The 11,104-nt window shown below is 39.2% G+C and overlaps 1 pseudogene; it reads left to right on the top strand.

The window, feature by feature from the left end:
• The first annotated feature begins 6,990 nt into the window (after nt 1–6,990).
• Nucleotides 6,991–7,362, top strand: LOC148009748 (enolase pseudogene; annotated as a pseudogene).
• The last annotated feature ends 3,742 nt before the right edge of the window (nt 7,363–11,104 follow it).

Raw genomic sequence — 11,104 nt, 5'->3', positions numbered from 1 at the left:
ACCATTTTAGGGGGCTGGAATGGGACTATGCCCTACGGGCAGAGAGGTCGAGTAATGCATCCCTCTTGCTTGCCATTCTCTTTGAACCAAGTGTGATATGAGTCTGCTTTGGTCCAGTTGTATCTGCGCAAAGGGGAACAGTGCAGACCAACGCTAGAAGGCTGTTAGGAAGACCCGATTACAAGGAACCCGGACTTCAGGTCGATCCTAGTGGGAATGGCCTGATAAGTTCTAATGAGAGGCAGACTCGAGAGACCCTAGTTGGCAAACCCCGTGTCATTCCTAGGGAGTGTCAGGCGGCGTCTTGTAGATATATCTCTCGATGGACTGCTAAGACGTTTCCCGTGATTTGAGGAGTGGGCACGTTACACATTCTCTCTCAAGCTCTCTCTCACAATATCTTGGAGGGGTATACTCTCTCTCTCCTTCTCTCTTGCAGCCTTTCGGGGTCTCCTTATGCTCCCTTGTGCCTCCCCATGCCTCATATTTATAATGAATTAGAGAGGAGGGGATAAGTCTGAGAACAAGAGTGGAGGGGCTCTTAGAAGACTCAGTGATCTGATGCTCAGATCATAAACCTGATGGTTGCATTGGCTCCAAAAGGGGGGTAAAACTCCAAGACACTTGATTAGAAAGCTCTTAGTTCACTCCTTCTTCTTTTCTCTATTCGAAGTGTTGTCTACTGCCTGTAGACTGCGATCGCGGCGGCACGATTTTGCCAGTCACTTTTCTTTATTTCTCTTTTTATAAAATTTCCAAAACTAACTAAAACATCACTTGTCTTTTCTTTTAAATGAGTTTTAGTTCGATCTTTTTAAGATAATATCTAAAATATAATAGTTTTCTCCCCCCAAGAATCTAATATTTTTGGACCATTCAAACTATACACATTAATACTAGTGATTAATATGGCTCATAAGTCCTGTTCACATTGCACTTTACGTGAAGGGTGGCTACGGTCCTTATCAATCGGAGAAAAATGTCAGATTTATGACTCTCGATTTTTTAAATGTATTTTTAATTGAATGAAAATTATTAGCTATTAATGCTAGTTAGTTTTTACCTTAGTTAATCTTTAGTTAGTAATCTTACTAACTTATTAAGTGACTAACTAACTTTCGAACTAACAAAGTAACTTTTTATGTGTGGAAACATTACATCCTCCCCCCCTTAGAGAAATTGAGATGTCCTTATCTTGAGAGAAACTAGGGAAGACAAGCACTAATGGGGATTATCACCTATGGGTTAAGACCCACCATGCATCCGCTGTGCTACTCTTAATGTTTCAAGTAGTGCACTCATATTATTCGAATTAAGCATAGATACAAGAGTAGGATTTATTCTCAATTGTGTTGCATGTCAATTAAGCTTCTACGAATTTTAGTCCTCCTAATAAGGTTTAGTGGGCTCTAGATCTTCGTCTTTGTCTGACTCGTCTATATATCCATAGACTACACCTGTGTAGCTTCGTTTTCTTGGAGGATCAATAACTTCTGGACTTAGATCAGGGCAGTCTGCTTGGATGTATCCTACCTAATTACAATGGAAGCATTGACGGTAGGGACATCTCCTACGGATGTGCCCTATCTCTCTGCACGTATGGTATCTCTTATCCTGATCTCCATAGTCATCTTTGCTACAATTGCCCAATTTAAGTTCTTGGATGATTGGATTCACTCAGAGTAATGCGTCTTGCAAGTCCGTTGGATGCATTGCTTCAAGATGGTGGTTCAGAGGAGTGTTCAGGCCATGGCAAAACTTGGATACTTGGTATGCAATATCCATAGGTGGCGCATATTTTAGTAGGATTACAAACTTTGAGTAGTAAGCTTCCAAGGTTAATTCCAGCTGCTTGACCTTGAAGAATTCATTCATCTTCAAGGTCTGGTAGGTTGGTGGAAGGTATCGTCTGCGTACAACATCTTTCAACTGAGTCCACATAACAGCATCTTTAGAAATACCTTGATCTTTGCACCATTACTTCCACCATAATTGAGCCTAGCCGACTAACTTCAATTTTCAAATCATTGCTTGATTCATGGAGGTAGTTCTCGAAGTAGAGAAATAGTCATCCATCGTCTCAATCCATATCTCTGCTTCTGCTGCCACGTCTAACCCTTCTCCATCAAAATCGGGTGCCTTAATTTGCTTGAGAAGAAATTTCTTCTCTTGCATGTCAGCATTCGTAGGTGTAGAAGGTGCCTGACAATCAAGCCATACCACTCAGGTTATTTCTGTTTAGGATATGTCTATGAACTGAACATTAATCAATCATGTATCATCATGAAGTTCCGCTCTGATACCAACTATAACATGTCCGCTTGTCCACTTGTGGGACACGTCTTAGTAGCCCATCAGGAGGGGAGTCTAGAAAGCGCCACCTAGCACTCGCAAGGAATGTCATAGGGTTTGCGATCTAGGTCTTCCCGAGCTTTCCCCGAAGCGAAAGTATCTGGCCATTCCCACTTAGGGACGACCTAAAGTCAGGGTTTCTTTCCTATTAGCCAAGTCTCTAGGAAGTAGCTAGCGTCCAGCTCCAGATGAACCACTTTTCGTAGGAACAACAGAGTCGAAGTGGATTTATACTGCACTTGGTTCATGGAGAATGGGAAACGAGAGGGATGCGAAGCTCAATCTCTCTGCCCATAAGGCATAGTCCCATTCCACTCCCCTAAAACAGCATAAATCGGGATTCTAACTCTACTGACTCTAGGTCTTTACAGTTTCATTATTACGTATTTTGAGAAAAGTTTCGAGCTAACCGAGACCACCCTTTCATAGGACGAACCCAAGTCATGTCCACTGCACTTTCCTCGATAGCTTTAGTTGTCTAATTAGGTCCTACCACATTTATGTGTGACATTTAAAATCAGCTTCATTAATTAAGCCTTTTAGGGAATAGAATTCATTCACGTAATTTACAACACATACACAAAAACAAAATAAGCAATTCTTTTATCAAACAAGTTCCTTAACTTATCTCTAAGTTAATCTTTGTCTCCTGCCCATACAGGAGAAATATGTATCCCTTATGTCCAACAAAAGTACCCAGTCCAAATGTCATGGCACCGAAATTTCCATCCTTTATCTAGAATAGGATCTTCCAATGTCCCAGACATTGGGCTCACGCGGATCTCCAACTCCATTCTGGATAGGCAAGGGGTGTCCAGAGCTCCACCTGACCCACAAGTAGTCTAGGAGTGAGATGCCATTTTCGTGGTTGGCCTTTTCACCGCTCGACCATCGGCCTGTGAATCAAGCAGTACCCTCTCGGGATAATCTGCAATGTGATCTTGGAGATGATCCACGCATGCAAAATATCCTTCCTTGATTAATCCAATTAAAATTCAAGAACAATCAAAGCAATCAGCCCTAATATCATATTCTAGAAAAACATTCCTTTATTCCCATGGCAACTTGTCATTATAGACCCCTGCCATGCATTTGCCATCAACACAAGCCTTGGAATATTTATCAAAATCACAATGCAACAATCCCTTGATTGAAAGAAAAACATTTAGGGTGTTATTCAATCAACCAACAAGACTAATCGTATTTTTCCCAAACAATACAATAATAGACGCGACAATAATTCCATCACATATTCACTCTCCCCCTTGCGGCCAAAGAGTAGAATTTACTTAATATTCCCTCCTTTAGCCTAAGGCATATGCTAAAGGTTCCAATACTATACATGACATAAGTCCTATCATTCCAATGCAAATTAATCAATCTAGCAAGAGCATTAATGCCTCTTCTCTAAGTAACAATTATCTTTTAGCATTTCCCTACCATGCAATATTTTTTCCTTGGCTTTATCTTTCTTTCTCTTAAGGCAAGGAGTCACATGTGATCGATGTAAAGTTTACATAATCCCTTCCATGTATGTACCGTGTATATGCATTTGTGAACTTTAAACAATATTATCCTTGGTAAAGATTAATCAAAGACTCATCGATGCTCAATACTTTAGTGTCCCATATGTTACTTATGCTATGCATGGATTCATCACATAGCAACTAGGTGCAATTTAACTCTCTTTGATACAAGCACTTTACAAACTTCATCTTTGAATATTTGAGATGCAATTTATCATTTTCAATGACCTATTCTAGCATCACAATGTACGGATCCTAATGTATCTCTTGTGAGAATTAAAACAAGCGTCTATCAATTTGAAAATACATTACTTACAACCAGTACCACAATTGGATTGACAGTGATGCTTTTGCCCGAAGCTCTGTTGTTGGTTGTAGGATTGTCATCTACACGCGAAATTCTTCGCTTAGAGGCCATGTCCACAAGTAGACTCAAGAGATTAAGAAGGTGGAATAGATTCGAGATGGGAGAGCGTAAGAGAAGATGGTTAAATCGAGGATCGAGATAAAGGGAAATTGTGCAGCCTCTTGGGGTAACTCTTCTCTCTCTCTCTCTCTCTCTCTCTCTCTCTCTCTCTCTCTCTCTCTCTCTCTCTCTCTCTCTCTCTCTCTCTCTCTCTCTCTCTCTCTCTCTCTCTCTGTGTCTTTCGAGGTCTCCTTATGCTCCTTGTGCCTCCCCATGCCTCATATTTATAATGAATTGGAGAGGAGGGGATAAGACTGAGAACAAGAGTGGAGGGGCTCTTAGAAGACTCAGTGATCTAATGCTCAGATCATAAATATGATGGTTTCATTGGCTCCAAAACGGGGGGTAAAACTCCAAGACACTTGGTTAGAAAGCTCTTAGTTCACTCCTTCTTCTTTTCTCTGTTCGAAGTGCTGTCTTTACTGCCTATGGACTGCAATTGCGGCACGCGTGATTTTGCCAGTCACTTTTCTTTATTTCTCTTTTTATAAAATCTCCAAAACTAACTAAACCATCACTTGTCTTTTCTTTTAAATGACTTTTAGTTCTATCTTTTTAGGATAATATCTAAAATATAATAGTTTCCCCCCCCCCCAAAGAATCTAATATTTTTGGACCATTCAAACTATACACATTAATACAAGTGATTAATATGGCTCATAAGTCCCGTTCACATTGTACTTTTCATGAAGGGTGGCTACGGTCCTTATCAATCTGAGAAAAATGTCAGATTTATGACTTTCAAATTTTTTAAATATATTTTTAATTGAATGAAAATTATTGGCTATTAATGCTAGTCAGTTTTTACCTTAGTTAGTCTTTAGTTAGTAATCTTACTAACTTATTAATTGACTAGCTAACTTTCGAACTAACTAACTAACTTTTATTGCGTTGTCGTATTGCTGCGCATTCGAGGTGTGTAAACCACCCAAAAGTTGTGCATGGGATTTGGTACTTTGTACATATTTAGTTGTTGTGATTACATTTATTTTCTGCGTATGAGTATAGTGGCGAGCATGAAGGGTTGCTTCAGGCAGGATCAAGGAGACAAGACATAACAATTATTCAAACAAATGCATGAGGAGGATATCTCTTTGGATAGTATCACAATTGTCTGCACCTTAAAAGCTTGTGGCATGGCTGGAGCTATAAACAAAGGCTAAGGAATATATGCTGAGAATGATAAGATAGGGCTATTGAAGACAAATGTGGATGTGGGCATTGCATTGATTGATATGTATGCTAAATGTGGTTGGCTGGCAGAGGCACAAGCAGTGTTTGAAATGTTTCCTAATTGAGATCTAGACACATGGAATGTCCTAATCACAGAATATGCTCAACTTTTGAAAGGCCACGTTATAATTCTATAGTGATCTTTTGCTTCATCATGTCGAATGCATGAATCATGCGATGACATAGACTTTCTGAATCAAGTATCATATCTATGCTGCGAGAATAACTACGATAACCTTTCCCATGAAGCTTGGAATGTGGTTAACTTGAAAAAGGGAATCACAAACAGGGCGGATCTCTTTAATTAGGAAAAAGAGCTACGAAGGCTAAAGAGGAGTTTTTGAAAGGCTAAAGAAGGAGGGAAAAGGAGAGCCGTGCTTTGAGGGGAAAAAGGAGAAGCTTTTTGAGCTATTTTTAAAAAGGAGGCATTTTGAGCGCCAAAAGATAGGCAACTGTGGCAAAAATGGAGCAGGAGTCGACACGCAGGAAAAGGGACGAGGAGATCAGGGAGAAGGGAGAGCATTTCCCTTACAGCGCATCAAGGCAGGGAGGGGAGAATCCCTTCATGTCGAGAACTACAAGTACTAGCAAGATCTTCTGCAGTTACAGCCAGGTGCTAACTGTACTCTCTGCAGCTTGTCTGGACAAGAAATGCTAACGCCTTGTGCTTCAGACCAAGCTGCAAAAATGCATAAATGGGAAGACAGAGCATCTCTGGGGAGGCGTGTGGGGGCGCGTGTATTCTGTCTCCCGCACTGGACATAAAATTGCAGAACTGAAGAAGCTTTCGAAGAATCAAAACTAATAAGGACTTAAGCCGTCCGTCTGCAGGGACCTTGAGAGACTGTTGCAGTGATGGAGGAGCATTGTATTCATCTCAACCTATGAAAGAATGTTTGAAGCAGAGAACCGCAGAGGAAAAGTTGAAGATGTCGAATGAAAAACTGGAGAACGTTTTCTGTTGCGCCTGGTCACGTTGGCGGGATCTAAAGTTACCTCGGTTAAGCTTCAAAGGAGCGCTGTTGAAGTAATATCGTCGCTGATTGTCAATAGTCCTGTCAACCAGCGAATTCTGGTGGAACAACTGACTCCGCAATGGTATGACGCTCCTGTTTTTCTGATCAAAAGGAGATGGAGCTTTCTTTTCGTCGCCGACTGAGGAATACATGGCAATTTCCACAGATAAGGTTACGGCTGGAGTATTATGCGAAAAACGATGGAAAAAGGGGAGAATGGGGAGCTTTTGAGGACAACGAAGGTGGAGAAGAAGCTCATGACTGTCATCGATTTATTGCCAGAGTGCGCTTGCCTTAGCCTCTTCACCGACACCCTCACTCTCTCTCTCAGTTTTCTCCCATCTTTCTCTCTGTCTCTGTGTATTGCCTATGTATTGCCCGTCATACCTGCACTTTCATGACGACCATCTCCTGCGTTAAGGCCCAGCAGATCTATGACAGTCGTGGAAACCCCACTCTTGAGGCGGATGTCCATCTCTCAGACGGATCGTATCATCGAGCTGCCGTTCCAAGTGGTGCCTCAACGGGTGTATATGAAGCACTTGAACTGAGATAGGAAGGAAAAGAATATCTTGGCAAAGGAGTTTCAAAAGCTGTCAGCAATGTAAACACAATCATTGGACCAGCCTTAATTGGAAAGGATCCCACTGACCAGGAAGGGATTGACAAATTCATGGTCCAAGTATTGGATGGGACTCAAAATCAGTGGGGCTGGTGCAAGCAGAAGCTCGAAGCGAATGCAATTTTAGCTGAATTACTGGCTGGTTAGCTTTGTTGACTGGCTACGGAAAATATGGGAACTTGTCACTTGGGAAGCATTGCTATAATGAGGTCATGGAACTTGATCCAATTGATGCTTTAGGGTACATGCTAATTTCCGAGATGTATTCTGATGTTCACTTGAGGGAAATTGTGGACAGGATTTAGGAGATGAGAAATTGTAAAGATGCCCTCACTGAAACAGAAAAGATAATCTTGGAGTTTGCCAAACTTCTTCATGAAGATTATTTGACATAGAATGCCTTTACCCCTATGATAGGTTCTGCCCATTTTACAAATCTGTTAGGATGATGTGAAACATCATACATTTCAACACACTTACAAATCAGGCTGTAGAAAGAAGGAGATAAAGTTTTTGAAGAATGGATGATGTCTGTGATAAGAGGCAGAAATGCAGAATTTATGAAAATGTTTTGTACCAATGCTGAAAATTTCTGCTGAACTAGCAACTGCCAAGTTATGAAATGAACATGCTGATGTGAAGAGTGTATCCCTTCCTACTGCAACTATCAACATACACCTGAATGTAAACAGTTTATGAAATACTTCGGATTATCCTGAACATGAATTTCTTGTAACTCATTTGACAAGCAATATAGTGAACTTTGACATCAATAATTTGAGTTCTTCTTGTTAGCCTCTTCCATTGCTATGCCTTGAACCCCGTGTTCTGCAGCTCCCACACGATCTCTTCGACAGCGTGGAAATATTACATATTCAATCTGTAAGTAACCCCTTTATATGACACCCTTAATTATGTAAAAATTGTATAAAAATGATATTTTAAAAACCCCTTATTTTGAACTCACGTTATATATACATATATTTATGAGCGACCCCCCTGAGCCTATGATTTCAAGTTCTGACCAACATCAAGAATCTAGGGAACTCATAGCCAATTTGGCCATGGAGACTACACTTAGAGCCACATCCTCTCATGTCCACTTTCTAACTTGTAGGTCAATCCAAAGGTATGACCCAACCACCAAATCAAGCAAGTTTATATATAACATAAAAACTAATGGAAACTATGATAAATAGGTGACCAAAATCAAATTCACTCCAAAGCTAGTAGCCCCCACTCTTTTTTAATGTCAACACTAGAATTGATCGATGATGGCGATGGCTTGCCGTCACCTCTATGCTTTACTACTAAAAATATATTGTATCTAGTTACTACAAGACATGGTGGATAGCAAGTTTTCCATGTGTACTCATCATTTTTACATAGGTTCATCACAGCAGCTATAGGAACAAGTCAAGGAGTATCTTCTTAGCAAAGGTTGTCTTCAACTCACGCTCAGGTCACTTCTTGAGTGATTTGTTTCCTCTCTTGTATCTTTCAAATGTTATGTATCTATTTATCCAAATAAAAGAGAAAAAAAGTAAAAAAATATAAAGAAAAGAACATGCATATTTACTACACCTAGAGCAACAACCTAGCCCCTCCCACATGTTACAACTTGAGGGCACATCAAGAGCAGGACATCTTGGACTTACTAAGATGACCTACCACCTTGAGGATAGTATCACACCACATTCTTTTACCAAATCAATTCTCAAGTGTGGGATAATATTCCTAGTTTACTTGGAATTTGACCCAACACCCAATTGCATATACACAACACCCACTATATGAGTAAGGTGGACATGCCCTATAAAAAGAGCATGAGTGACATGAAAAGTATGACAAAGCTCCTTAAGACCCATCAACATTGGTAGCTTTTAAATAAAATTTTGAGAAATCACATAAATATTCAATCCTTGACTACTTCCTATAAAGCTATACAATTAGCATCATTATCCTCCTCTAACTTCATTTGAAGAATTTTATTTGTTGTTTCAAAAGATTCTACCATAAAGATCTCCTCTAGTGTTGGAGCCACCATCCTAATTAAAGCTGATTCATTAAAGTGATGGTGGTTATTCTCGCATTCTTAGATCCTCCTATCCTACTTATTACTCTTACAATAAGTGTCCCCTATTTATCCTCATGTTTCTATTCTCATGGCTGGTTAGCACATTATAGCAAAAAAATGCACCAAAAAAACAATGATAATCATAAAAAAAGATAACATATCTAGAAGGGATAATAAATATATAATAGGTAATTGTCACTACAGAGATACTTGAGAATGATCCAAAAAGATTGTGATATGTCCTCTGTAAGTTCACATGAGTTTCAGATCTCTATTCAAGTGGTAAAAACATTAGCTTCTTGAAATTCCAAGTAAGCATACTACCTCACTCCCCCCTTGGATTCTTAATCTTGAGAGCATGAGGATTCCAACCATGCTTATCATTTAAAGTATGATTGTTTGTGATGTTCATAATCTCCTCTAACATCTCAACATATTGGCACCTATTTTGTTGATGTTTAGGTTTCACATTTAGTAAACGTTAATGTTATATCCCTAGTAAAGTCTCTCCACATTGTATCTCAATCGCTTGCCTATCAACTAGAGGACTTAAAGGTAAGATAAGATAGCATAGAAGAGTGAAAGAAGAGGAGAGAGAAATATTGATGAGGAGATAGAAATACTAGAAATACAAGAGAGAGGTGAGAGAAGACATAGAAACCATGAGAGAGAAGATAAGATGAAGAGATTGTAATCTATATTATTGGATTGGTGAAAAGTTATAAGTCTCAATACTTATATACCTATGTCAGTGTAACATGGTATTATTTAATAAACCATCTAAAATAATATATCTTCCTAGCTTCTTAAAATCCATCCCTTTCCAAAGGTTTTTCCCACAAAAACACAAGTGAAAATATATTACAATGGCTAAGAGTATGGGTAGAATAGAGTACTCATTTGTTTATAGATGTATAGATAATAAAAATGAATGAGAAAAATAAAATATTTGACTAAAATAGAAAAAATATAGAATTTTCTACAATGGAAAGAATTTGGATGTCTTGAAAAGGGAGCTTGAACCTTCAAATATTCAAAAAACAATCTCTACAGTTAGTAGACACGTTGTTGTAAGAACATGCCATGCTAGACAAAAACTTCCATAACACCTCACAAAGTAGTCCAAATGAGGCGTGCCACACATTAATATAAAGAGCTCAAAGAGTAATTTGGCCTTGGAACTTCATTGAAAATGGAGTAGAATAAATTTGTTTCTAAAACATAGTACTGTCTAGGTCATGTCTCCACTACCCAATTGTAGCTATGCATTAGCTATTAAAGTATCCTACAAATAGAAAAACTCATGCACAATAGAATCAGGCCTCCAAAAAGCTTCCTCAAGTGGAAATCCTCTCCATTTAATTAAGCACTCAATGATAGGCTTAGAGGGAAGATTCTTAACACATTGTCCTATGATCTCCTCACGGACATTCTATATGGGCCTTCTTCATCAATGGGAGGCCACTCATATATTGTATTAAACTAGGTGCCATAAAATGGTTTGAGCTATTTGCATGAAACGCATTATGAATCCTACTAGAGGAGGGTCTTTCTAGTTTGTATGCCAAGGCTCTTATGCATTTTAGTATTGTTGCTAGAACCATCTTTCAAGGTAGAGTAATGAGATTTCAATGCTTGCAACAAAAATGAATCTCCTTTCTAGGTGTCTTGTCATTAGCATACATCTTTATCTACTCTTGGGCTTTCCTAAGATTCACTTTGCACTATTGAATGATGTTTTGCATCCTCTCTAATTCCTCTTTCATATATGAGGGTTTATCTTCTCACTGAAAAGAAATGTGGGAAGGGGCA

The sequence above is a fragment of the Lygodium microphyllum genome, chromosome 30 (genome assembly GCF_053477565.2).
Source record: "Lygodium microphyllum isolate KBCC chromosome 30, Lygodium_microphyllum_v1.1.10, whole genome shotgun sequence".
Taxonomy (NCBI): domain Eukaryota; kingdom Viridiplantae; phylum Streptophyta; class Polypodiopsida; order Schizaeales; family Lygodiaceae; genus Lygodium; species Lygodium microphyllum.
Note: the sequence above shows the minus strand (reverse complement) of the source record. Positions and strands in the feature narration are given on the sequence as shown.